Source organism: Micropterus salmoides, unplaced genomic scaffold (assembly GCF_014851395.1).
Source record: "Micropterus salmoides isolate LMB-PRFRI ecotype aquatic unplaced genomic scaffold, ASM1485139v1 Ms_hic_scaffold_18, whole genome shotgun sequence".
NCBI lineage: Eukaryota > Metazoa > Chordata > Actinopteri > Centrarchiformes > Centrarchidae > Micropterus > Micropterus salmoides.
In genome coordinates, this window is record NW_024040928.1 from 32,643,361 (window position 1) to 32,666,106 (window position 22,746).

At 54.2% G+C, this 22,746-nt stretch overlaps 1 pseudogene; it reads left to right on the top strand.

Annotated features, from left to right (window-relative positions):
* The first annotated feature begins 1,936 nt into the window (after positions 1–1,936).
* LOC119909057 overlaps positions 1,937–22,746 on the top strand; it is a 30,657-nt pseudogene continuing 9,847 nt past the window's right edge.

Consider the following 22,746-nt stretch of genomic DNA (forward strand, 5'->3'; position numbering starts at 1 on the left):
AAACACAGAGTAGAAGTTTCCACTGATCCCCCTTCACATGTTGGTCCAAACAGGGAGGAGGCCGGCTCGAAGCCTGAAGCAGAACACAGTGGCCCAGCAGCGTCCTGACTCTACATCTGTCCACTGCAGAGGAATCATCCACAACCTGCAGGAGGAACTTGCAGAAAGTAGTGGATTAGCATACTATTAAACATTAAATAAATATATCTTCCACTTTGTTTGGATACTCTGCCTACAGATAGTTTATAGAATATTAGTAACATTTCAACTTTAATTAGTTTAGATTCAACAGTTTCACAAATCAAAGTGTTTCCTGATGTTACACCACTGGTGAGATTAGTGTTCACTATAATTAATATAAACTATTTAGCTTACTGCAGTTCTAATATTCATTTCAGCTGGACGATACAGGAGTTCACCTCTGTGGGCTTTTTTCATTCATTAAATCCTAAAGTAAGAAAATGGTCTACGTGGTCTCTGATTTACTGACGTCAGTAATCAGAACGCAGAGTTCGGCGTTTGCCGGACGTCCTGTACGCTCACTGTGTCGGTGTTCACACTTTAAAGGAAGCATGAAGGTAACGTCAGCCGCTGCCCCGAGCAAAGCTCCGTCAGCCGGAGTGGCCTTCTGCTGCATTTCAGAGGAAGCGTGTTGAGTCAAGTCTGACTCACCTCCAGGGCCGCTGGAAGGCTTCTGGCGAGTCACCGCTGACGTCTTTTTACTTCCTGTTCATTATAGAAGCTGCACGTTTGTCCAGATTTGTAGTTTAATCTTTATTTCCACGTGCCAGTCGACTGAACACTTTCCCTGATTCTTAAGGAGGAATTGGTGCATTTACTTAACTTACACTGAGGCGCGTGAAGGGGCGCTGTGATTGGACGATGACAGGTAGTCAGTGTTCAGGTCAGCACCCGTCTCACTGAAGGTTTACAGATGTGGACTCGCGCAGGACGATCAGAGACCGTTGATTATTAAAATGTTGATCAGCTGGGCAACATGGACTCACATGTCTGAGTAAATAATAACAGCATGTGGTCGAGTTGAAGTATTTACCTTTGAAAATGTATTACAGGAACCTGCGGCAGCCAGAAGTACTCAGCGTATTAAAGCAGGTCGACAGACGGAGCTCTGTGCACATCTAAGAACTGTCTCACCACCAGCGAGGCAGCAGCTGGCAGCCGTCAGCAGGTACGTGTTTAACGGGGACACGTCCTGTGTTCCTGACCTGTTCGAGACGGGGGGCCACCAGGGGGCCAGGGAGCCTGATCCAGAGCCTTCTGTACCTGAGAGTCCCAGCAAAGCCGGATCCACCTCGGCGCAAGGAAAATTTCCCATCCACAAACTGGTCTTTGAGGCCATCACCGTGGCGGTTACACTGGACGCAGTCTGTCAGGGCGATCAGCACTCACCGTAAATCTGTTTGTAAAATATCGTTATTCTGTATTTAAGGAAGCACCCTGTAGTCTTTACTGACCTCTAAAAGGTCATTCAGTCGTGAGAAACCACGTCACAACGTCTCACTGCACCTGTGAAACACGGCAGCTACATTTGATATGTTTGTCCCGACCCGCCTGGCGAACGAGCCGTAAAACCTGCATGTAGAGAATCAGAAATCTGAAGCTGCTTAATGACTTTGCCCCAAAATAAGGTTGGCGCTCCAGGAGCTGAAGCGCCGCATGATGGTTTCTGCTCTAACCTTCAGGTCTCCTGAGCTAACGTCATGCTAACCGCGTAGCCTCAATAACACGTGAGAGCGATTTGTTCTGACTTGTCTGTAAGTGCTTAGATCACGACTGCTTCAACAAAACAAGTTCACTCTGAACAGAATAGTTGTTTTTAACATAAATAGTTTTTTCCAGGGGCCTCCTCCATCATGGAGTCTGTGGTTACCATAGAAACGAGGTGTGGCTGACAGGCTCACGTGACCCCGCCGTCCCTGCTGCTCTCTGATGGTTAGCACGTTAGCACACAGTGACCCGCGGGTGACCTCTGACCCCGCCCACAGAGGACTGCGGTCTCCCACCAGACTTCATTAAAGTTTGGACAGTTTTTAGCGCAGAGACGGTTCTCCCGCCCTCCGGCTCTCACGGTAAGGACGCATCTTTATCTTTATTTGACATTAAAATTATAAACTTTCTGTGGGAAACAGTCAGAGTTCAGACTTCATGTGAGCTAATACGGGAAAGTTTTCAGGAAAGTTAGGTGCGATGCTGACACGTCAGTCCCGGCGCGTTTCTTTCGCTGCCGAACGTCGTTTGAAAAACTGTGATTTTAAATCTCCGTATCTCGTCGGCAAAGTTTAGCTCTGGATTAATTTAATCGACAACATAACCTGAATCCTTCCTGACCAGACTGAGACTCGGCGTGTGTTCAGTCGGTCAGGGATTCTTATTTAAACAAAGAAACCACTCTGAAATCTGTTTTTTTCACCGCTTTAACCATCTGAACAAGCCGCGCAGGAAAGCTGCGTCCTGTAGAGTTTAAATAAAACGACTGAGGTTTAAATGTTTTTTAAATGTTTGATGAGTTATTAACTTGCAGAATTCACCAGAATCCTCTGTGTATCCCGACAGGGTTCAGATCTACCTTCTGCTTTGTGTGTATTTTACTGAAGAGGACAGAGACGTTAAATCCTCAGATTTTTAATGGGAGTCTGGTTAGACTCGTACAGAGGAGGGTGGAGGAGGGAAGCCACCGCCTCAAGACACGAAGTGAATCAGAGTTTTTCAGGCGTTATTGATCAGTTAAAACCTAAAACACTCAGTATCTGTTAACACTGACATCCAGTTTGTCCTAATAAATCAATGAGGAAACCTGGACTTTGAAACCACACAAAGTGAATTCACTCACTTTTCTTTTGGTCACATTTTTAACACTAATATTAATATCTGATGTGTTTTAATGTTAGAATATAACTTAGCGTTAAAACAACTGTGAAGTTGCCCTGTGAAGGGTCCAGAGCCTCAGGTTGGGAACCACAGCTTTGTGACATTAAAACAGTAAAGCTGATCGATCAAAGGGATCAGTGACGTCATCGATCAGCTGATAAAAACCAGCTCACAAATATCTGAGTTGCTCAGCAGGAAGAGAGAAGAAGAAAACTTCACCAACAACACAGTGCAGTACAACAGGTAGTACTAATCCATGTACAAGTACACAACAACAATAACAGGCAGTACTAATTCATGTACAAGTACACACAACAACAACAGCAGGTAGTACTAATCCATGTACAAGTACACAACAACAATAACAGGCAGTACTAATTCATGTACAAGTACACACAACAACAACAGCAGGTAGTACTAATCCATGTACAAGTACACAACAACAATAACAGGCAGTACTAATCCATGTACAAGTACACAACAACAATAACAGGCAGTACTAATCCATGTACAAGTACACACAACAACAACAGCAGGTAGTACTAATCCATGTACAAGTACACAACAACAATAACAGGCAGTACTAATTCATGTACAAGTACACACAACAACAACAGCAGGTAGTACTAATGAAGTATTTTATGGCAGATATAAATACAGTAGTTATGGTGCGACAGCTGCAGACTCGCAGCTCCACCTCAGCTGGCATGAAGGAATTTCTCCGCCCGGCCCGTCTGTCACCACACCTGCACACACTCACCTACGCACATTCACCTGCACACACTCACGCCCGTTCACGCCCGTCCACGCCTCGGCTGGCTCGCCTGACTTCCTTTGTGTTTCCAATTTCTGATAAGATAAAATCTTGTCAGGCTTTGGGTGTGTTCAGAGCGTCCTGGCTGTTCTCTAACCTTCATGTTGCGGCCGCCATCATCTCTATTCTCCTTCCAACGTGTTTTCTCTGTTGGTCGAAGAGTCGATCTGTAAAATGTGAAGTGGGAAACTGTCCGTCACCGCGGAGATCATTCAGCCGTCCTGCTGAAACTTTAGTTGAATGAAAACCAACAAATATTCCAGCTTTTTATTCGTGGTTACAAAACAACTGAAACGAAGAATAAATGATCAGATTATTTTTCTGATCTGAACAGTTAAACTCAGACCTGCTGTGTGGGGTTTAAAGGAGACCTGTTATTCTGACTCCTGTTTGGCAGCTTTGCACGACTCAAAGTTAAAAAAAATAATTCTCTCTCTTATACTGACTCTTCATGTAGGCCTTCATTTCAGCCTCTGTCTGAAACAAGCTGTAGATGCTCCTGTCTCTTTAAGGCCCTCCTCTCAAAGCCCACTGTCTTCTGATTGGCCAAGACCTGAAGCAGGTTACCAGGCTGTTGTTGTTGCTGGGCGGAACAGGCAGACTGTGTGTTGCCGTGCCGTTGCTGTGTGAGTAAATGACCATATATGGAGCAGCGGCTCCGTCTGGCTCCGTGTTGTGTTACGGAGCCGTTCGTAGAAAAAGAAACCGGAGCGTTCAGAACAGGAGGAAACCTGAGGGATTTCTTTTAAATACCGTAACCTCATAATTTGAAGCTTTGGCCAAGTTTAACATGAACATCTGACACTGTAGATAAGTCATAAAATGTGGAAAAGCATAATATGTCTCCATCAGCCACAGGCTGTGTAAAGGAAGTGGGCGTGGCCTTTGTGACGTCCCCCGTTGGTTTGTGGACTACCGTTTGGAAGTTTGAGACCATAAACTCATCAGGAAAGTGTTTACTGAGGGAATAAATCAGCTGACAAGTAGAAACATTTTCTCAGAGACTTCTATACAATCACACTTCTTTCTGCAGCCGCTGGAGTCGCCCCCTGCTGGCTGCTGGAGAGGACGCAGGTTTAAGTCGCCCCCTGCTGGCTGCTGGAGAGGACGCAGGTTTAAGTCGCCCCCTGCTGGCTGCTGGAGAGGACGCAGGTTTAAGTCGCCCCCTGCTGGCCGCTAGAGAGGACGCAGGTTTAAGTCGCCCCCTGCTGGCTGCTAGAGAGGACGCAGGTTTAAGTCGCCCCCTGCTGGCTGCTGGAGAGGACGCAGGTTTAAGTCGCCCCCTGCTGGCTGCTAGAGAGGACGCAGGTTTAAGTCGCCCCCTGCTGGCTGCTAGAGAGGACGCAGGTTTAAGTCGCCCCCTGCTGGCTGCTGGAGAGGACGCAGGTTTAAGTCGCCCCCTGCTGGCCGCTAGAGAGGACGCAGGTTTAAGTCGCCCCCTGCTGGCTTCTAGAGAGGACGCAGGTTTAAGTCGCCCCCTGCTGGCTGCTAGAGAGGACGCAGGTTTAAGTCGCCCCCTGCTGGCTGCTGGAGAGGACGCAGGTTTAAGTCGCCCCCTGCTGGCTGCTAGAGAGGACGCAGGTTTAAGTCGCCCCCTGCTGGCTGCTAGAGAGGACGCAGGTTTAAGTCGCCCCCTGCTTGCTGCTAGAGAGGACGCAGGTTTAAGTCGCCCCCTGCTGGCTGCTAGAGAGGACGCAGGTTTAAGTCGCCCCCTGCTGGCCGCTAGAGAGGACGCAGGTTTAAGTCGCCCCCTGCTGGCCGCTAGAGAGGACGCAGGTTTAAGTCGCCCCCTGCTGGCCGCTAGAGAGGACGCAGGTTTAAGTCGCCCCCTGCTGGCTGCTAGAGAGGACGCAGGTTTAAGTCGCCCCCTGCTGGCTGCTAGAGAGGACGCAGGTTTAAGTCGCCCCCTGCTGGCTGCTAGAGAGGACGCAGGTTTAAGTCGCCCCCTGCTGGCCGCTAGAGAGGACGCAGGTTTAAGTCGCCCCCTGCTGGCCGCTAGAGAGGACGCAGGTTTAAGTCGCCCCCTGCTGGCCGCTAGAGAGGACGCAGGTTTAAGTCGCCCCCTGCTGGCCGCTGGAGAGGACGCAGCTTTAAGTCGCCCCCTGCTGGCTGCTAGAGAAGACAATCAGTTTATTAAGACATCTGATCAAGAAAAGCAGAGAAGAAGAAGTCTGAGGGTGTTTCTGCAGAACAACAGGAAGCTGCAGAGTTTCATACCAGCGAATATTTCTGTCAGCTGACCTGCAGTGTTTCAGCGGCGACTCATCAGACAGGCAGCGTCTGTGTGCTTCACTCTATGAAAGAGTCTTTGTGTCTTCAGACCAGCAGCTGAACTCTGCCTCACTTTGTGGGAGTGAAGCTACTGAACTCATTCGGTTTAAACCAACCAGGAACCTCCGGCTGCTCTCTAAGCTGCCAGCAGGGGGAGACTTAAAGCTGCGTCCTCTCTAACAGCCAGCAGGGGCGACTTAAACCTGCGTCCTCTCTAACAGCCAGCAGGGGGCGACTTAAACCTGCGTCCTCTCTAGCGGCCAGCAGGGGGCGACTTAAACCTGCGTCCTCTCCAGCGGCCAGCAGGGGGCGACTTAAACCTGCGTCCTCTCTAGCGGCCAGCAGGGGGCGACTTAAACCTGCGTCCTCTCCAGCGGCCAGCAGGGGGCGACTTAAACCCGCGTCCTCTCTAACAGCCTGCAGGGGGCGACTTAAACCCGCGTCCTCTCTAACAGCCTGCAGGGGGCGACTTAAACCTGCGTCCTCTCTAACAGCCAGCAGGGGGCGACTTAAACCTGCGTCCTCTCTAACAGCCTGCAGGGGGCGACTTAAACCTGCGTCCTCTCTAGCAGCCAGCAGGGGGCGACTTAAACCTGCGTCCTCTCTAACAGCCAGCAGGGGGCGACTTAAACCTGCGTCCTCTCGAACAGCCTGCAGGGGGCGACTTAAACCTGCGTCCTCTCTAACAGCCAGCAGGGGCGACTTAAACCTGCGTCCTCTCTAACAGCCAGCAGGGGGCGACTTAAACCTGCGTCCTCTCTAGCAGCCAGCAGGGGACGACTTAAACCTGCGTCCTCTCTAGCGGCCAGCAGGGGGCGACTTAAACCTGCGTCCTCTCTAACAGCCAGCAGGGGGCGACTTAAACCTGCGTCCTCTCTAGCAGCCAGCAGGGGGCGACTTAAACCTGCGTCCTCTCTAGCGGCCAGCAGGGGGCGACTTAAACCTGCGTCCTCTCTAGCGGCCAGCAGGGGGCGACTTAAACCTGCGTCCTCTCTAGCAGCCAGCAGGGGGCGACTTAAACCTGCGTCCTCTCTAACAGCCTGCAGGGGGCGACTTAAACCTGCGTCCTCTCTAGCAGCCAGCAGGGGGCGACTTAAACCTGCGTCCTCTCTAACAGCCAGCAGGGGGCGACTTAAACCTGCGTCCTCTCGAACAGCCTGCAGGGGGCGCCTTAAACCTGCGTCCTCTCTAACAGCCAGCAGGGGGCGACTTAAACCTGCGTCCTCTCTAACAGCCAGCAGGGGGCGACTTAAACCTGCGTCCTCTCTAGCAGCCAGCAGGGGACGACTTAAACCTGCGTCCTCTCTAGCGGCCAGCAGGGGGCGACTTAAACCTGCGTCCTCTCTAGCAGCCAGCAGGGGGCGACTTAAACCTGCGTCCTCTCTAACAGCCATTTAACACTTAATTTCCCGCATTCTGGAAACATTTTCTGCACCAATTTATGGTGAAAATGTCTTTATTTATATGAAGGGGAACAAAATGAAGATGGCAGGTGACGAGTTAGTTTCTTCTATATTTTACTTGCGTGTTTCCTTTTTGTTTGATTTGTAATTTAACTTTCTTTGTTGCTGTTTTTCAGAACATTTTTAACAAAAGCTTTCAAAAAGTGATGGGGACGTTCTTATCCTGACCTGTCCCCAGCGTCCCCAGCGTCCCCAGCGTTGCAGTGTAAATGACACCTATCTGTCAGTATTTTTAAATGTCCCGCCCCATCCAGGCTGCGATTGGTCTGTTCACCAAAACTGACATTGATGAGCTACATTCTTCACACGGCTGCTTGAAAGCTTCTCTCCTCCCTTGTCTCTCTGCGCCGTGAGAACGGGAACAGGTGAGCGTCCCGTGGCGTCCAGAGAACCAGCAGCTGGGAGAAGTCCCGTTGTGTTTGCAACGTTTTCTGAATGAACAACGTGTTTCCTGCAACGTTCTACAACGGGCTTCGAGGTGTGTTTCCTCCCGTTTGGTGGGCCAATCAGCTGCGATAAGTTTGTAAACACAGCGGCGTTAAGAAGGCAGGGAAATGCAGCACGCTGCGTTCACAGCAGGGTGTTCAAGGAAACATCGTTTCTGTTGAAAAAACGTTCTGCACGATATTGGAAAAATGACATTGCAATATTTTTTTTCTGCGATATGAAAAAATGACAGGAATTTTCACCAGATGACTTAAATAGCAATATCTGGAATTAAGTATCCTAGAATTATTAGGGAGCTTTTGTATAGGAAATAAATAAATAGGCTATAAGACTAATAAGACTTTTTTGATTGCACCATCTTTTCTCTTTAATGCAGTAAACACATTTTAAACAAAATTATAAAAATCAAAAAACAGCAGCTATAAACCAGAACATAAAAACAAAGTGTTGGGCGTAATGGTTGATCAGATTAAGGTCAACTTAAACTTCTCAAGTGTATAAAATCTGGTTTGGTTCTTTTAACAAAAGTGCAGCAGCACGAACAGTTTCCAAAAATAAAATATTACTGCAATAAATAACAGTATCAAGTAATAAATATCAATATAGAACCAAACTGTTTTTAACTTGTCTTAGCAACTAAGGAAAAAGTGTTGGGCACATTGTTTAAACAAAGAAAATCTGCTTTCCTAGCAGCTAAACGAGTGTTAACTGTTGCATAAATCATTTCACTTTCTCGTAAGCATCTGATGCGTTGCTCATTCAAGCTGAGAGGTTTTTGGCCCGTCTGTCCACCATTGCAGAGACGAGAGCGTTGGCAAACCTTCTGAGGGGGAGCGCGTAGCAGGAATGCATAGATAGTTGCGGGCAAGCTTGGCGAGTTGTGGGAAGATCTTCCTCTTTGTCTGTGGAATGAGTCAGCAGGTAGTTGTGTAACTCTGCTTCCACAGCATCCTTCAGGGTCAGACAGGAATCAGCCTTTACTGCAGCTCCGCTTTCTTTAAAGAAACTTCCCAACGACTTCTTGGCTTTCTGTGCCTGTGATGTGTCGGCATCTTTTGGCTCCACTTCAGTGCTGCAGCTCGGTGTCTCCTGCCATCCCATCATCTCTGACGCCACTCTGGCCGGGCCTTGTTATCGGCATTGATGAAGTCCATCTTGAACCGGGGGTCCAAACAAGGGGCCGTGTCTAGCAGCTCCTGAGTAGCTTCATCTTCATATTTCACGTAGATGTAATCCAACATCTCGTTCTTCAGCTTCTTGGTCAGGTCTTGCATTAGCAGGATTGAGGTGTTGAAGAGGTGAAGAACTGGCTTCACACAGGAGACCCCAACGTAGTCTTGCCCTGAAAGTGCATCTGTGAAATCCAGCAGTGGGCCCAGTGACTTGCTGACCGATTCCAGGACATCTGTCTCTTGCCAGGTTGGAATTAGATGCCGCGCCTTCTTGTCCGCAGACATATGACCTATATACCAAGAAATGGCATGGGCATAACTTACCTCTCTCACGTAGTCCCCCAGCAGCCACCGCTTCTCTCATCCCCGTTATAAATAACGTGGCCGGTCAGACTAATGTAGGGCTCTGTTGTCCGGCTGGACCGCAGATCCGTGGTAGCGGCATAATATTCCACGCGTGACAGCTCGGTTTCAACTTGTGCCTTGCATTTGTCGTAGAGCTCTGGGATGGCATCTTGAGAAAAGTGGGTGCGTGATGGTATTTTATATCTGGATCGTCTTCACCTCTCTGACTACAACACTACACGTGGTGAACCTGTTCGCACCTCTGATCATAAAGTTATACGTCCCAGCATCGGCAGTTTTTCTCCAACGGTCGGGTTGTTTTGACCCAACAGCTGACCGTGTGATAAGCTGATGGTAATCTGCTCCGCTGGCAGCTGATTGGCCGCTGCAGGATCAATAAAGGCTTCCGCCTCGTCTCTTTGCAGCTTCTCGTCGTCATGGCAGCCAAATGGGGGACGGTGAAGGACCGCGTGACAAGTCCAGTCCGCGACCAGGACGCCACGCTGGAGGCCAACCTGGAGAACGCCGACCCCGAGCTGTGCATCAGGCTGCTGCAGGTAGGACTGCTGACCCCTGGGGGCCCAGCAGGGAACTACAACACACCTGTACGTTAGAGAGACAGAACCAGACCAACTTACTCGTGTCCCCCTCAGGTTCCCACGGTGGTGAACTACTCTGGTCTGCGGCGGCGGTTGGAGGCCAGCGATCGGGCCTGGATGGTACAGTTCCTGGAGCTGCGGGGCCTGGACCTGCTGATGGAGGCGCTGGAGCGGCTCTCGGGTCGCGGCTGCGCCCGGATCGCCGACGCTCTGCTGCAGCTGACCTGCGTGGCCTGCATCCGGGCCGTCATGAACTCATCCGAGGGACTGCACTTCATCCTGGACAACCAGGGCTACGTCAGGACCCTGATTCAAGGTGGGTCCAGTTAACCTGGTTTAAGACATCTTATCGTCTGCTTTGGTCCTCTGGTGAAGTTACTCACCTGAGGACGTTTTGTATGTCCTAATGGTTGGCGGGTAGTCACGTGACCCGTCTCACCTGTCTGCACCCGTCTCCACCCGTCTCCACCCGTCTCCACCTGTCTCCACCTGTCTCCTCATGTCTCTTCCTGTCTCCTCATGTCTCCACCTGTCTACTCATGTCTCTTCCTGTGTCCTCCTCTCTCCTCCTGTGTCCACCCGTCTTCACCTGTCTCCTCATGTCTCCACCTCTCTCCTCCTGTGTCCACCCGTCTCCACCTGTCTCCACCCGTCTCTGTGTCCCCTTAGCTGTGGACACATCTAACGTCATGGTGAAGATGCAGGTGTTCGAGCTGCTTGCGGCTCTGGCTCTATTTGCCCATCAGGGACTCCACCTGGCCCTGGACGCCCTGGACCACTACAAGGTAAGGACGGCTCCCAGGGGCCTCTTCCTGTTCCGGCTCAGGACAGCAGAATACTTTTTGTTATTGAGGTCTGTCAGTCCTCCACCAGCTGTTCAGAGACCAGCTCTGCAGTTCATAACCAGACTTCTTCTGTTTCCTGAAGACAGCGAACGCAACACGTTCACTGTCTGCAGCCTGAGCTCATTGTCCCTCCTCATGGCCTCAGCAGAGACACCTGCTGTGCCTCCTTCACCTCCAGCTGTGTCTCCGTCTACTCCAGCTTTGTCTCTGTCTCCGTCTGCTTCTGCTGTGTCTCCTGCAGCTGTGTCTCCGTCTCCTCCCGCTGTCATCACCTCCAGCTGTGTCTCCGTCTCCTCCTACTGTGTCTCCGTCTGCTCTTGCTGTGTCTCCGTCTCCGTCTGCTCCTGCTGTGTCTCCTCCAGCTGTGTCTCCGTCTCCTCCAGCTGTGTCTCCGTCTCCTCCTGCTGTCTGCTCTTGCTGTGTCTCCATCTGCTCTTGCTGTGTCTCCATCACTTCCTGCTTTCATCTCCTCTAGCTGTGTCTCCGTCTCTTCCTGCTGTGTCTGTCTCCGTGTGCTCCTGCTGTGTCTCCTCCAGCTGTGTCTCCGTCTCCTCCAGCTGTGTCTCCGTCTCCTCCTGCTGTCGTCTGCTCCTCCTCCTGCTGTGTCTCCGTCACCTCCTGCTGTCGTCTCCTCCTGCTGTGTCTCCGTCACCTCCTGCTGGCGTCTGCTCCTCCTCCTGCTGTGTCTCCGTCACCTCCTGCTGTGTCTCCGTCTCCTCCTGCTGTGTCTCCCTCTCCTGCTCCTGCTGTCATCACCTCCTGCTGTCGTCTCTGTCACCTCCTGCTGTCGTCTCCTCCTGCTGTCGTCTCTGTCACCTCTTGCTGTCGTCTCCTCCTGCTGTGTCTCCGTCACCTCCTGCTGTCGTCACCTCCTGCTGTCGTCTCCTCCTGCTGTGTCTCCGTCACCTCCTGCTGTCGTCTCCTCCTGCTGTGTCTCCGTCTCCTCCTGCTGTGTCTCTGTCACCTCCTGCTGTGTCTCCGTCACCTCCTGCTGTCGTCTGCTCCTGCTGTGTCTCCGTCTGCTCCTGCTGTGTCTCCGTCTGCTCCTGCTGTGTCTCCGTCTGCTCCTGCTGTGTCTCATCACCTCCTGCTGTCGTCTCCTCCTGCTGTGTCTCCGTCTCCTCCTGCTGTCGTCTCCTCCTGCTGTCGTCTCCTCCTGTTGTGTCTCCGTCACCTCCTGCTGTCGTCTGCTCCTCCTCCTGCTGTGTCTCCGTCACCTCCTGCTGTGTCTCCGTCTCCTCCTGCTGTGTCTCCGTCACCTCCTGCTGTGTCTCCGTCTCCTCCTGCTGTGTCTCCGTCTCCTGCTCCTGCTGTCATCACCTCCTGCTGTCGTCTCCGTCTCCTCCTGCTGTGTCTCCGTCACCTCCTGCTGTCGTCTCCTCCTGCTGTGTCTCCGTCTCCTCCTGCTGTGTCTCGTCACCTCCTGCTGTCGTCTCCTCCTGCTGTGTCTCCGTCTCCTCCTGCTGTCATCACCTCCTGCTGTCATCTCCTCCTGTTGTGTCTCCGTCACCTCCTGCTGTCGTCTGCTCCTCCTCCTGCTGTGTCTCCGTCTCCTCCTGCTGTGTCTCCGTCACCTCCTGCTGTCGTCTCCTCCTGTTGTGTCTCCGTCACCTCCTGCTGTCGTCTGCTCCTCCTCCTGCTGTCGTCTGCTCCTCCTCCTGCTGTGTCTCCGTCTCCTCCTGCTGTGTCTCCGTCTCCTCCTGCTGTGTCTCCGTCACCTCCTGCTGTCGTCTCCTCCTGTTGTGTCTCCGTCACCTCCTGCTGTCGTCTGCTCCTCCTCCTGCTGTCGTCTGCTCCTCCTCCTGCTGTGTCTCCGTCTCCTCCTGCTGTGTCTCCGTCTCCTGCTCCTGCTGTCATCACCTCCTGCTGTCGTCTCCTCCTGTTGTGTCTCCGTCACCTCCTGCTGTCGTCTGCTCCTCCTCCTGCTGTGTCTCCGTCTCCTGCTCCTGCTGTCGTCTCCTCCTGCTGTGTCTCCGTCTCCTCCTACTGTGTCTCCGTCTGCTCTTGCTGTGTCTCCGTCTCCGTCTGCTCCTGCTGTGTCTCCTCCAGCTGTGTCTCCGTCTCCTCCAGCTGTGTCTCCGTCTCCTCCTGCTGTCTGCTCTTGCTGTGTCTCCATCTGCTCTTGCTGTGTCTCCATCACTTCCTGCTTTCATCTCCTCTAGCTGTGTCTCCGTCTCTTCCTGCTGTGTCTGTCTCCGTGTGCTCCTGCTGTGTCTCCTCCAGCTGTGTCTCCGTCTCCTCCAGCTGTGTCTCCGTCTCCTCCTGCTGTCTGCTCTTGCTGTGTCTCTGTCTGCTCTTGCTGTGTCTCCGTCTCCTCCTGCTGTCATCACCTCCTGCTGTGTCTCCGTCTCCTCCAGCTGTGTCTCCGTCACCTCCAGCTGTTGTCTCCGTCACCTCCTGCTGTCGTCTCCTCCTGCTGTGTCTCCGTCACCTCCTGCTGTGTCTCCGTCTCCTCCTGCTGTGTCTCCGTCTCCTCCTGCTGTCGTCTCCTCCTGCTGTGTCTCCGTCACCTCCTGCTGTGTCTCCGTCACCTCCAGCTGTGTCTCCGTCACCTCCTGCTGTCGTCTCCTCCTGCTGTGTCTCCGTCTCCTCCTGCTGTTGTCTCCTCCTCCTCCTGCTGTGTCTTCCGTCACCTCCTGCTGTGTCTCCATCACCTCCAGCTGTTGTCTCCGTCACCTCCTGCTGTCGTCTCCTCCTGCTGTGTCTCCGTCACCTCCTGCTGTGTCTCCGTCTCCTCCTGCTGTGTCTCCGTCTCCTCCTGCTGTCGTCTCCTCCTGCTGTGTCTCCGTCACCTCCTGCTGTGTCTCCGTCACCTCCTGCTGTCGTCTGCTCCTCCTCCTGCTGTGTCTCCGTCTCCTCCTGCTGTGTCTCCATCTCCTGCTCCTGCTGTCATCACCTCCTGCTGTCGTCTCCGTCTCCTCCTGCTGTGTCTCCGTCACCTCCTGCTGTCGTCTGCTCCTCCTCCTGCTGTGTCTCCGTCACCTCCTGCTGTCGTCTCCTCCTGCTGTGTCTCCGTCACCTCCTGCTGGCGTCTGCTCCTCCTCCTGCTGTGTCTCCGTCTCCTCCTGCTGTGTCTCCGTCTCCTCCTGCTGTGTCTTCCGTCTCCTCCTGCTGTGTCTCCGTCTCCTCCTGCTGTGTCTCCGTCACCTCCTGCTGTCGTCTGCTCCTCCTCCTGCTGTGTCTCCGTCACCTCCTGCTGTGTCTCCGTCTCCTCCTGCTGTGTCTCCGTCTCCTGCTCCTGCTGTCATCACCTCCTGCTGTCGTCTCTGTCACCTCCTGCTGTCGTCTCCTCCTGCTGTGTCTCCGTCTCCTCCTGCTGTGTCTCTGTCTCCTCCTGCTGTGTCTCCGTCTCCTCCTGCTGTGTCTCTGTCACCTCCTGCTGTGTCTCCGTCACCTCCTGCTGTCGTCTGCTCCTGCTGTGTCTCCGTCTCCTCCTGCTGTGTCTCCGTCTCCTCCTGCTGTGTCTCCGTCTCCTGCTCCTGCTGTCATCACCTCCTGCTGTCGTCTCTGTCACCTCCTGCTGTCGTCTCCTCCTGCTGTGTCTCCGTCACCTCCTGCTGTCGTCTCCTCCTGCTGTGTCTCCGTCTCCTCCTGCTGTGTCTCTGTCACCTCCTGCTGTGTCTCCGTCACCTCCTGCTGTCGTCTGCTCCTGCTGTGTCTCCGTCTCCTCCTGCTGTGTCTCCGTCTCCTCCTGCTGTGTCTCATCACCTCCTGCTGTCGTCTCCTCCTGCTGTCGTCTCCTCCTGCTGTCGTCTCCGTCTCCTCCTGCTGTGTCTCCGTCACCTCCTGCTGTGTCTCCGTCTCCTCCTGCTGTGTCTCCGTCTCCTGCTCCTGCTGTCATCACCTCCTGCTGTCGTCTCCGTCTCCTCCTGCTGTGTCTCCGTCACCTCCTGCTGTCGTCTCCTCCTGCTGTGTCTCCGTCTCCTCCTGCTGTGTCTCCGTCTCCTCCTGCTGTCGTCTCCTCCTGCTGTGTCTCCGTCTCCTGCTCCTGCTGTCATCACCTCCTGCTGTCGTCTCCTCCTGTTGTGTCTCCGTCACCTCCTGCTGTGTCTCCGTCTCCTCCTGCTGTGTCTCCGTCTCCTGCTCCTGCTGTCGTCACCTCCTGCTGTGTCTCCGTCTCCTCCTGCTGTGTCTCCGTCTGCTCCACCCTCAGGTCATTTACACGACCAGTCAAAAGTCTGGGTCTGTGAAAAATGTCCATGTTTCCGAGAGAAAAGCACATTTTTAGTTCATCAGTCGCCTCAGACTGATCGGGAACACAGAGCGGACGTCGTCTTTCCCTGTCAGAGTCCTTACAGCCTGGAAAGTTGTGAATAGTAATTAAAATGTAAGATTTAAACACCTGTGTGGCCCTCAGAGGGGCCAGTACGAGCGGCTGCTCCCTGATGATCCTGTACTTCATGGAAACACACAGGACACTCCAGGGCTAGAAGGTGCGTTCAGAGGACACCTACTGTGAAGGGGGGGCGGCGTTATGTTGGGGGGGTCCACTCATCAAACCTGCGACTTTATCACTTTCTGACGGTCAGGAAGCCTGCTGTAGTCATGGCAACAGCTAAACTGATGACAGGGGAAGCGGCGTTCAGAGCAGCTGGTGTTTGAGTGGACACACCATGTGCTTCCAGCGCAGGTCTGAACCCGGAGGCGGAGTCTCCGCATCACTCAGAGCGGTGAACATGTGAGCAGAGGGTGTCGGAGCCTCGGCTCTTATCAGGGCTGAGTGTAGCAGCAGATAAGACCTGTTCCTGGCAGCCGCCTCGCCCAGGCTTGTCTGGTCCCTGTCTGACAGAGGCATGATGGGATACCTACCATCACTGTCACAATGTGGGCACGAGCTCAGCGCCGGTCCCCCGCCAGATAACGCAACACCAGATATCTGCTTCCTGTCAGCTGATCAGAGGCCAGACTCAACAAGCCCAGCTGCTCAGGTGTTTCTGCCTGAACTCCAGGAGAGAGAACCTGATCCAGGCTGCAGCACCAGAGGAGACCAGACTGGATCAGGTCCACTTTAAATTCTGTTTGACCCGTTTAACTCAGGTCAGACTGCAGAGAGCAGTAATATTTATCCAGATACTATGTTCAAGTACTTCAAACACAGTGTACAGTCTGCTCGGTGGCCCCTGGGCCCCTGGGCCCCTGGTGCTTCCTCGTTTCTTAGATTCCCACTGAGACCATCAAAGAGTTTCAACATGAGGCAAACGGAACCGGAGTTGATACAAGATGCAGTTTGTGAAAGAGGATTTATCAGCTGCAGCCGAGCGTCAGACAGGTTATCGTCTCTTGGCTCTCGCTGTACTCGGGTCTGAAACTAGTTCATGATGGGGGACGATTCGTGTTCCACACAGGCCAGGTGGGTTTGGACATGTTGAAGAAAGTCCGGTTCTGTTTGTCTCAGGTTAAAAACTCTGATGGTCTGAAACATTTCAGAGGGAGTCTAAGAAATGAGGAAACTCTTCTTCACAGCAGCAGAGACTTTCTACAGGCCACGCCCCTCCCGCTCTACAGACCACGCCCCCTCCCCCTCTACAGGCCACGCCCCCTCCCCTCTACAGGCCACACCCCTCCTCCTCTACAGGCCACGCCCCCTCCCCCTCTACAGGCCACGCCCCTCCCCCTTACAGGCCACGCCCCTCCCCCCCTACAGGCCACGCCCCTCCCCTCCTCTACAGGCCACGCCCCTCCCTCCTCTACAGGCCACGCCCCCTCCCGCTCTACAGGCCACGCCCCCTCCCGCTCTACAGGCCACGCCAGCTGCTCTCCTCTACAGGCCACGCCAGCTGCTCCTCCTCTACAGGCCACGCCAGCTGCTCCTCCTACAGGCCACGCTCCTCCTCTACAGGCCACGCCCGCTGCTGCTCCTCTACAGGCCGCGCCGCTGCTCCTCCTCTACAGGCCGCACCCCCTCGCCTACAGGCCACGCCAGCTGCTCCTCTACAGGCCGCGCCCGCTGCTCCTCCTCTACAGGCCGCGCCCGCTGCTCCTCCTCTACAGGCCGCGCCCGCTGCTCCTCTACAGGCCGCGCTCCTCCTCTACAGGCCGCGCCAGCTGCTCCTCCTCTACAGGCCGCGCCCCTCCCCTCCTCTACAGGCCGCGCCAGCTGCTCCTCCTCTACAGGCCGCGCCCCTCCCCCTCCTCTACAGGCCGCGCCAGCTGCTCCTCCTCTACAGGCCGCGCCAGCTCCTCCTCTACAGGCCGCGCCCCTCCCCCTCTACAGGCCGCGCCAGCTGCTCCTCCTCTACAGGCCGCGCCCCTCCCCCTCCTCTACAGGCCGCGCCAGCTGCTCCTCCTCTACAGGCCGCGCCCCTCCCCTCCTCTACAGGCCACGCCAGCTGCTCCTCCTCTACAGGCCACGCCCCCTCCTCTACAGGCCACGCCCCCCTCCTCCACCTGCAACCTCCGATCCACAGACTCCACCCTCCTTTCCCCTCTCCCCCAGGTACCAAACCTTCCCCATCGCTGCCCCCCCTCTCTGGACCTGTGTCCCCCATCATAAACCCAGCTGGTTCACCTGTAACGGTCTCAGTCTCACCTGCTTCCTGTTTCCTCTAGTTGATCTTCTTTCTAAATAAAAAGTATTGTCATTGTTCTGCGTGTTGATAAAGTGTTTTGTTGCCCGTCGGCCTTGACTTCACTTCCTGTGTCTGTGTTCCAGAGTGTGAAGAAGCAGCAGTACCGCTTCAGCGTGGTCATGAACGAGCTCCACGCCACCGACAACGTCCCGTACATGGTGACGCTGCTGAGCGTCGTCAACGTCCTGGTGCTGCGAACAGAAGACCTGAGGAAGAGGGACCGACTGAGACGGGAGTTCATCGGTACGTCCACCATCCCTGAGAGTACTGGGCGCAGTACTGGGCGCAGTACTGGGCGCAGTACAAGAGTAATCATGTGGTACTAACAGTAATACTGTGAGCAGCAGAGGGAACATGAGGACCAGTGAAGCAGCTGAAGTTGGTTGTTGTTGCTATAGGTTCAAATGTAAACCAGGTCTCTGACCACCAACATGTCGTTACAGGTCTACAGCTGCTGGACCTGCTGCCCAGGCTCAGGTACTGGTTCTGGTTCTGGTTCTAATGATCCGTAATCAACATGTCCTTCGGTTCCTGATCCCCGTCTCTCCGTCTGTCTCCAGGGAGACGGAGGACCAGGACCTGAACATCCAGTGTGACGCGTTCGAGGACTCTTTGGCCGAGGACCAGGAGGAGATGGAGCGGCTGTACGGAGGCATCGACATGAGCAGCCACCAGCAGGTCTTCACCTCGCTCTTCACCAAGGTAACGTCCACCTGCAGCAAGACCTCCCTAACCCACCTCAGACACCACCTCCACCTGCAGTAAAACCTCCCTAACCCACCTCAGACACCACCTCCACCTGCAGTAAGACCTCCCTAACCCACCTCAGACACCACCTCCACCTGCAGTAAGACCTCCCTAACCCACCTCAGACACCACCTCCACCTGCAGTAAGACCTCCCTAACCCACCTCAGACACCACCTCCACCTGCAGTAAGACCTCCCTAACCTCACCTCAGACACCACCTCCACCTGCAGTAAGACCTCCCTAACCTCACCTCAGACACCACCTCCACCTGCAGTAAGACCTCCCTAACCCCACCTCAGACACCACCTCCACCTGCAGTAAGACCTCCCTAACCCACCTCAGACACCACCTCCACCTGCAGTAAGACCTCCCTAACGCACCACCTCCACCTGCAGTAAGACCTCCATAACCCACCTCAGACACCACCTCCACCTGCAGTAAGACCTCCCTAACCCACCTCAGACACCACCTCCACCTGCAGTAAGACCTCCCTAACGCACCACCTCCACCTGCAGTAAGACCTCCCTAACCCACCTCAGACACCACCTCCACCTGCAGTAAGACTCCCTAACCACCTCAGACACCACCTCCACCTGCAGCAAGACCTCCCTAACCCACCTCAGACACCACGTCCACCTGCAGCAAGACCTCCCTAACCCACCTCAGACACCACCTCCACCTGCAGTAAGACCTCCCTAACCCACCTCAGACACCACCTCCACCTGCAGTAAGACCTCCCTAACCCCACCTCAGACACCACCTCCACCTGCAGTAAGACCTCCCTAACCCACCTCAGACACCACCTCCACCTGCAGTAAGACCTCCCTAACCCACCACCTCCACCTGCAGTAAGACCTCCCTAACCCACCTCAGACACCACCTCCACCTGCAGTAAGACCTCCCTAACCCACCTCACACCACCTCCACCTGCAGTAAGACCTCCCTAACCCCACCTCAGACACCACCTCCACCTGCAGTAAGACCTCCCTAACGCACCACCTCCACCTGCAGTAAGACCTCCCTAACCCCACCTCAGACACCACCTCCACCTGCAGTAAGACCTCCCTAACGCACCACCTCCACCTGCAGTAAGACCTCCATAACCTCACCTCAGACACCACCTCCACCTGCAGTAAGACCTCCCTAACCCACCTCAGACACCACCTCCACCTGCAGTAAGACCTCCCTAACGCACCACCTCCACCTGCAGTAAGACCTCCAACCTCACCTCAGACACCACCTCCACCTGCAGTAAGACCTCCCTAACCCACCACCTCCACCTGCAGTAAGACTTCCCTAACCCACCACCTCCACCTGCAGTAAGACCTCCCTAACCCACCTCAGACACCACCTCCACCTGCAGCAAGACCTCCCTAACCCACCTCAGACACCACCTCCACCTGCAGTAAGACCTCCCTAACCCACCTCAGACACCACCTCCACCTGCAGTAAGACCTCCCTAACCCACCACCTCCACCTGCAGTAAGACCTCCCTAACCCACCACCTCCACCTGCAGTAAGACCTCCCTAACCCACCTCAGACACCACCTCCACCTGCAGCAAGACCTCTCTAACCACCTCAGACACCACCTCCACCTGCAGTAAGACCTCCCTAACCCACCTCAGACACCACCTCCACCTGCAGTAAGACCTCCCTAACCCACCACCTCCACCTGCAGTAAGACCTCCCTAACCTCACCTCAGACACCACCTCCACCTGCAGTAAGACCTCCCTAACCCACCTCAGACACCACCTCCACCTGCAGCAAGACCTCTCTAACCCCACCACCTCCACCTGCAGCAAGACCTCTTTAACCCACCACCTCCACCTGCAGCAAGACCTCTCTAACCCACCACCTCCACCTGCAGCAAGACCTCTCTAACCCACCACCTCCACCTGCAGCAAGACCTCCATAACCCACCACCTCCACCTGCAGCAAGACCTCCATAACCCACCTCAGACACCACCTCCACCTGCAGCAAGACCTCCATAACCCATCTCAGACACCACCTCCACCTGCAGCAAGACCTCTCTAACCCACCACCTCCACCTGCAGCAAGACCTCCATAACCCCACCTCAGACACCACCTCCACCTGCAGCAAGACCTCCCTAACCCACCTCCAGACACCACCTCCACCTGCAGCAAAACCTCTAAACTAAGCTCCTCTCTGGACTCGTCCTGAGGTTTTCATACGACCCGGTTCTCTGCAGCTGTGAGAACCCAGAATAAACCTTCAGCTTTAGTTTCAATAAACGGATCAAACTGAAACGACGACATCATGATGCTGAATGTTAAACGTGTGAAGTGACGCTCTGTCAGCAAGACGCCAAGCAAACTACTTTTAAAAAGCTCGTTTTCTGAATGGAGTTTGGTTTGATCGGAGCTCTGCTAACCTGTTTCTCAGTAAAGTTCATCGACCGCTATAATCCAGTGAACCCACAGGTAGTCCAGCCTCCTCTCTTTCCTCCCAGCAGCCTCCTGCTGTGTCGCTCTGTGTTAACATGAAGTCGTCTTAGCGTGGACTTTGTATGTGACCGCGCCCGACGCTCAGCTTGCATTTGGTCTGAGCTTCAGCATCGCTGCAGAGACCTGCACCTGTAAAACATCCAGATAAGAACTTTATTAATCCGCCGTAGAGGAAATTTAGGTCAACATAGCAGCAGAAGGAAGAACAGATGCAGTATTGTAGATGTATTAACACTCTATTGATACTAATACAGACTGTCCGTCTCTCTGTCCCCCCTCCCCGTCCAGGTGTCCAGCAGCCCGTCCTCGGTCCACCTGCTGTCCATCCTTCAGGCCTTGCTGCTGGTGGATCCGGACCGAGCTGAGGTCTGGTCGGCTCTGGAGATGCTGGCTGACAGGGCCACCCTGCTGTCCCAGGACTGTAAGTCCAGATTCACACTCTCCTCTCCACTGTTGCTGAAGCATTAGGGTCCAGACCTGATCTGGTCCATTCTGCTGGGGCAGGTTGGGTCTGTTCAGATCAAGTCTCTCTTATTTGAAAATTAATTAATGGAAGTGAGCGTCGGGAAGGGTTTCCACCGTTCCACGATAATTTGGACCTACTTTTAAATATGTAGTTTCAAACGGGGGCGAGCTGGTCCTACCTGCTGTCCGAGATCCTGTCTGTGTGCTCTGCCTGTCCCCGAGTGATCCGGGCCTGATCTCAGACTCTGTGTGTTGTAGCTGACGTAGATTCTGCCGACCGTCTGCTGGAGAGGCTCCTCCCACGCAAGGCCCTCGCAGCCAATCACAGGGTCCGAACCATCGACAGGGCGGTACAGACTCAACTACCGGACAGTCCTCCCAGCCAATCAGAGCCCTCCCTCAAAGATGCCTCGACAGCTTCTTCTCAGGGACCCCCATCTGCTCCTCCTGCCCCCCCACCTGGTGTGGCAGCTCCTCCTCCCCCTCCTCCCCCTTTACCTGGTATGGGACCTCCCCCTCCTCCCCCTTTACCTGGTATGGGACCTCCCCCTCCTCCCCCCTTACCCGGTATGGGACCTCCTCCTCCTCCTCCTCCCCCTTACCCGGTATGGGACCTCCTCCTCCTCCTCCTCCCCCCTTACCGGTATGGGACCCTCCTCCTCCCCCTTACCGGTATGGGAGCTCCCCCTCCTCCAGGTGACTGCATCGTAGCCCAGTCGGTTCGGGGTCTGGGCAGCTCGTACTCCAGACCCGCTCCCTGCCCCCCTCCGTATGAAGAAACTGAACGGCAGAAACTCCCGTCCAGAGCGGCGACAGGTCAGTGAGGTTTTAACTTTCCTGTAGTCCGTCCCGTGTGGACCGGGTCTGATCCAGAACTCTGGTCTTGACATGGACCCAGTGAAAATGTTTTGTCTCTGCAGCCCATCAGTCCTTGTGGACGTCGACACCTGCGGACTCTGTGGAACCGGATTACTGCACCATCGAGCAGCTCTTCAGTCTTCCTCCAACTGAGACCAAGACCAGGGTCCAAACCAAGACCGAGCCCAAAGAGGTACCTGCAGATCCAATGTAGGGACATGTCCCCAGCTGTGGGGGCGGCCAGTGAACGTCTCCTTCTGTTCCCTTCGTCCACAGATTTCCTTCATTGACGCCAAGAAAAGCCTCAACATCAACATCTTCCTGAAGCAGTTCAAGTGGTGAGTCGGCCTTTCAGCCAATAGGAACACATCTCTGCAGTGACATCACACTAAGGAGACTGGGACAGGTGATCTGGTTTAATGTAGTGGCGATGTAGCTGCAGTTACTAACGTCCTCCACCTGTCCCTCACCTGTCCTCCTGTCTCACCTGCTTCCTGTCTGTCTCTCCTGCAGTTCCCATGAAGACTTTGTGTCTCTGATCCGGAGAGGAGACAGGTCCAAGTTTGATGTGGAGGTCCTGAAACAGTTGATCAAACTGCTGCCGGAGAAACATGAGGTCACCTGTCCTACCTGTTACCTGTCATGGACCTGTACTTTAGTTGTCTCTGCTGTCCTACGTGTCCGTCACGTCTCATCTTGACCTGTTCTTTTCATGATGTACCTTCATTTCACCTCAGCCTCACCTGTTGTTTGTCCTTTTCTACCTTCGTTTTCTGGTCAACCTGTCCTTCA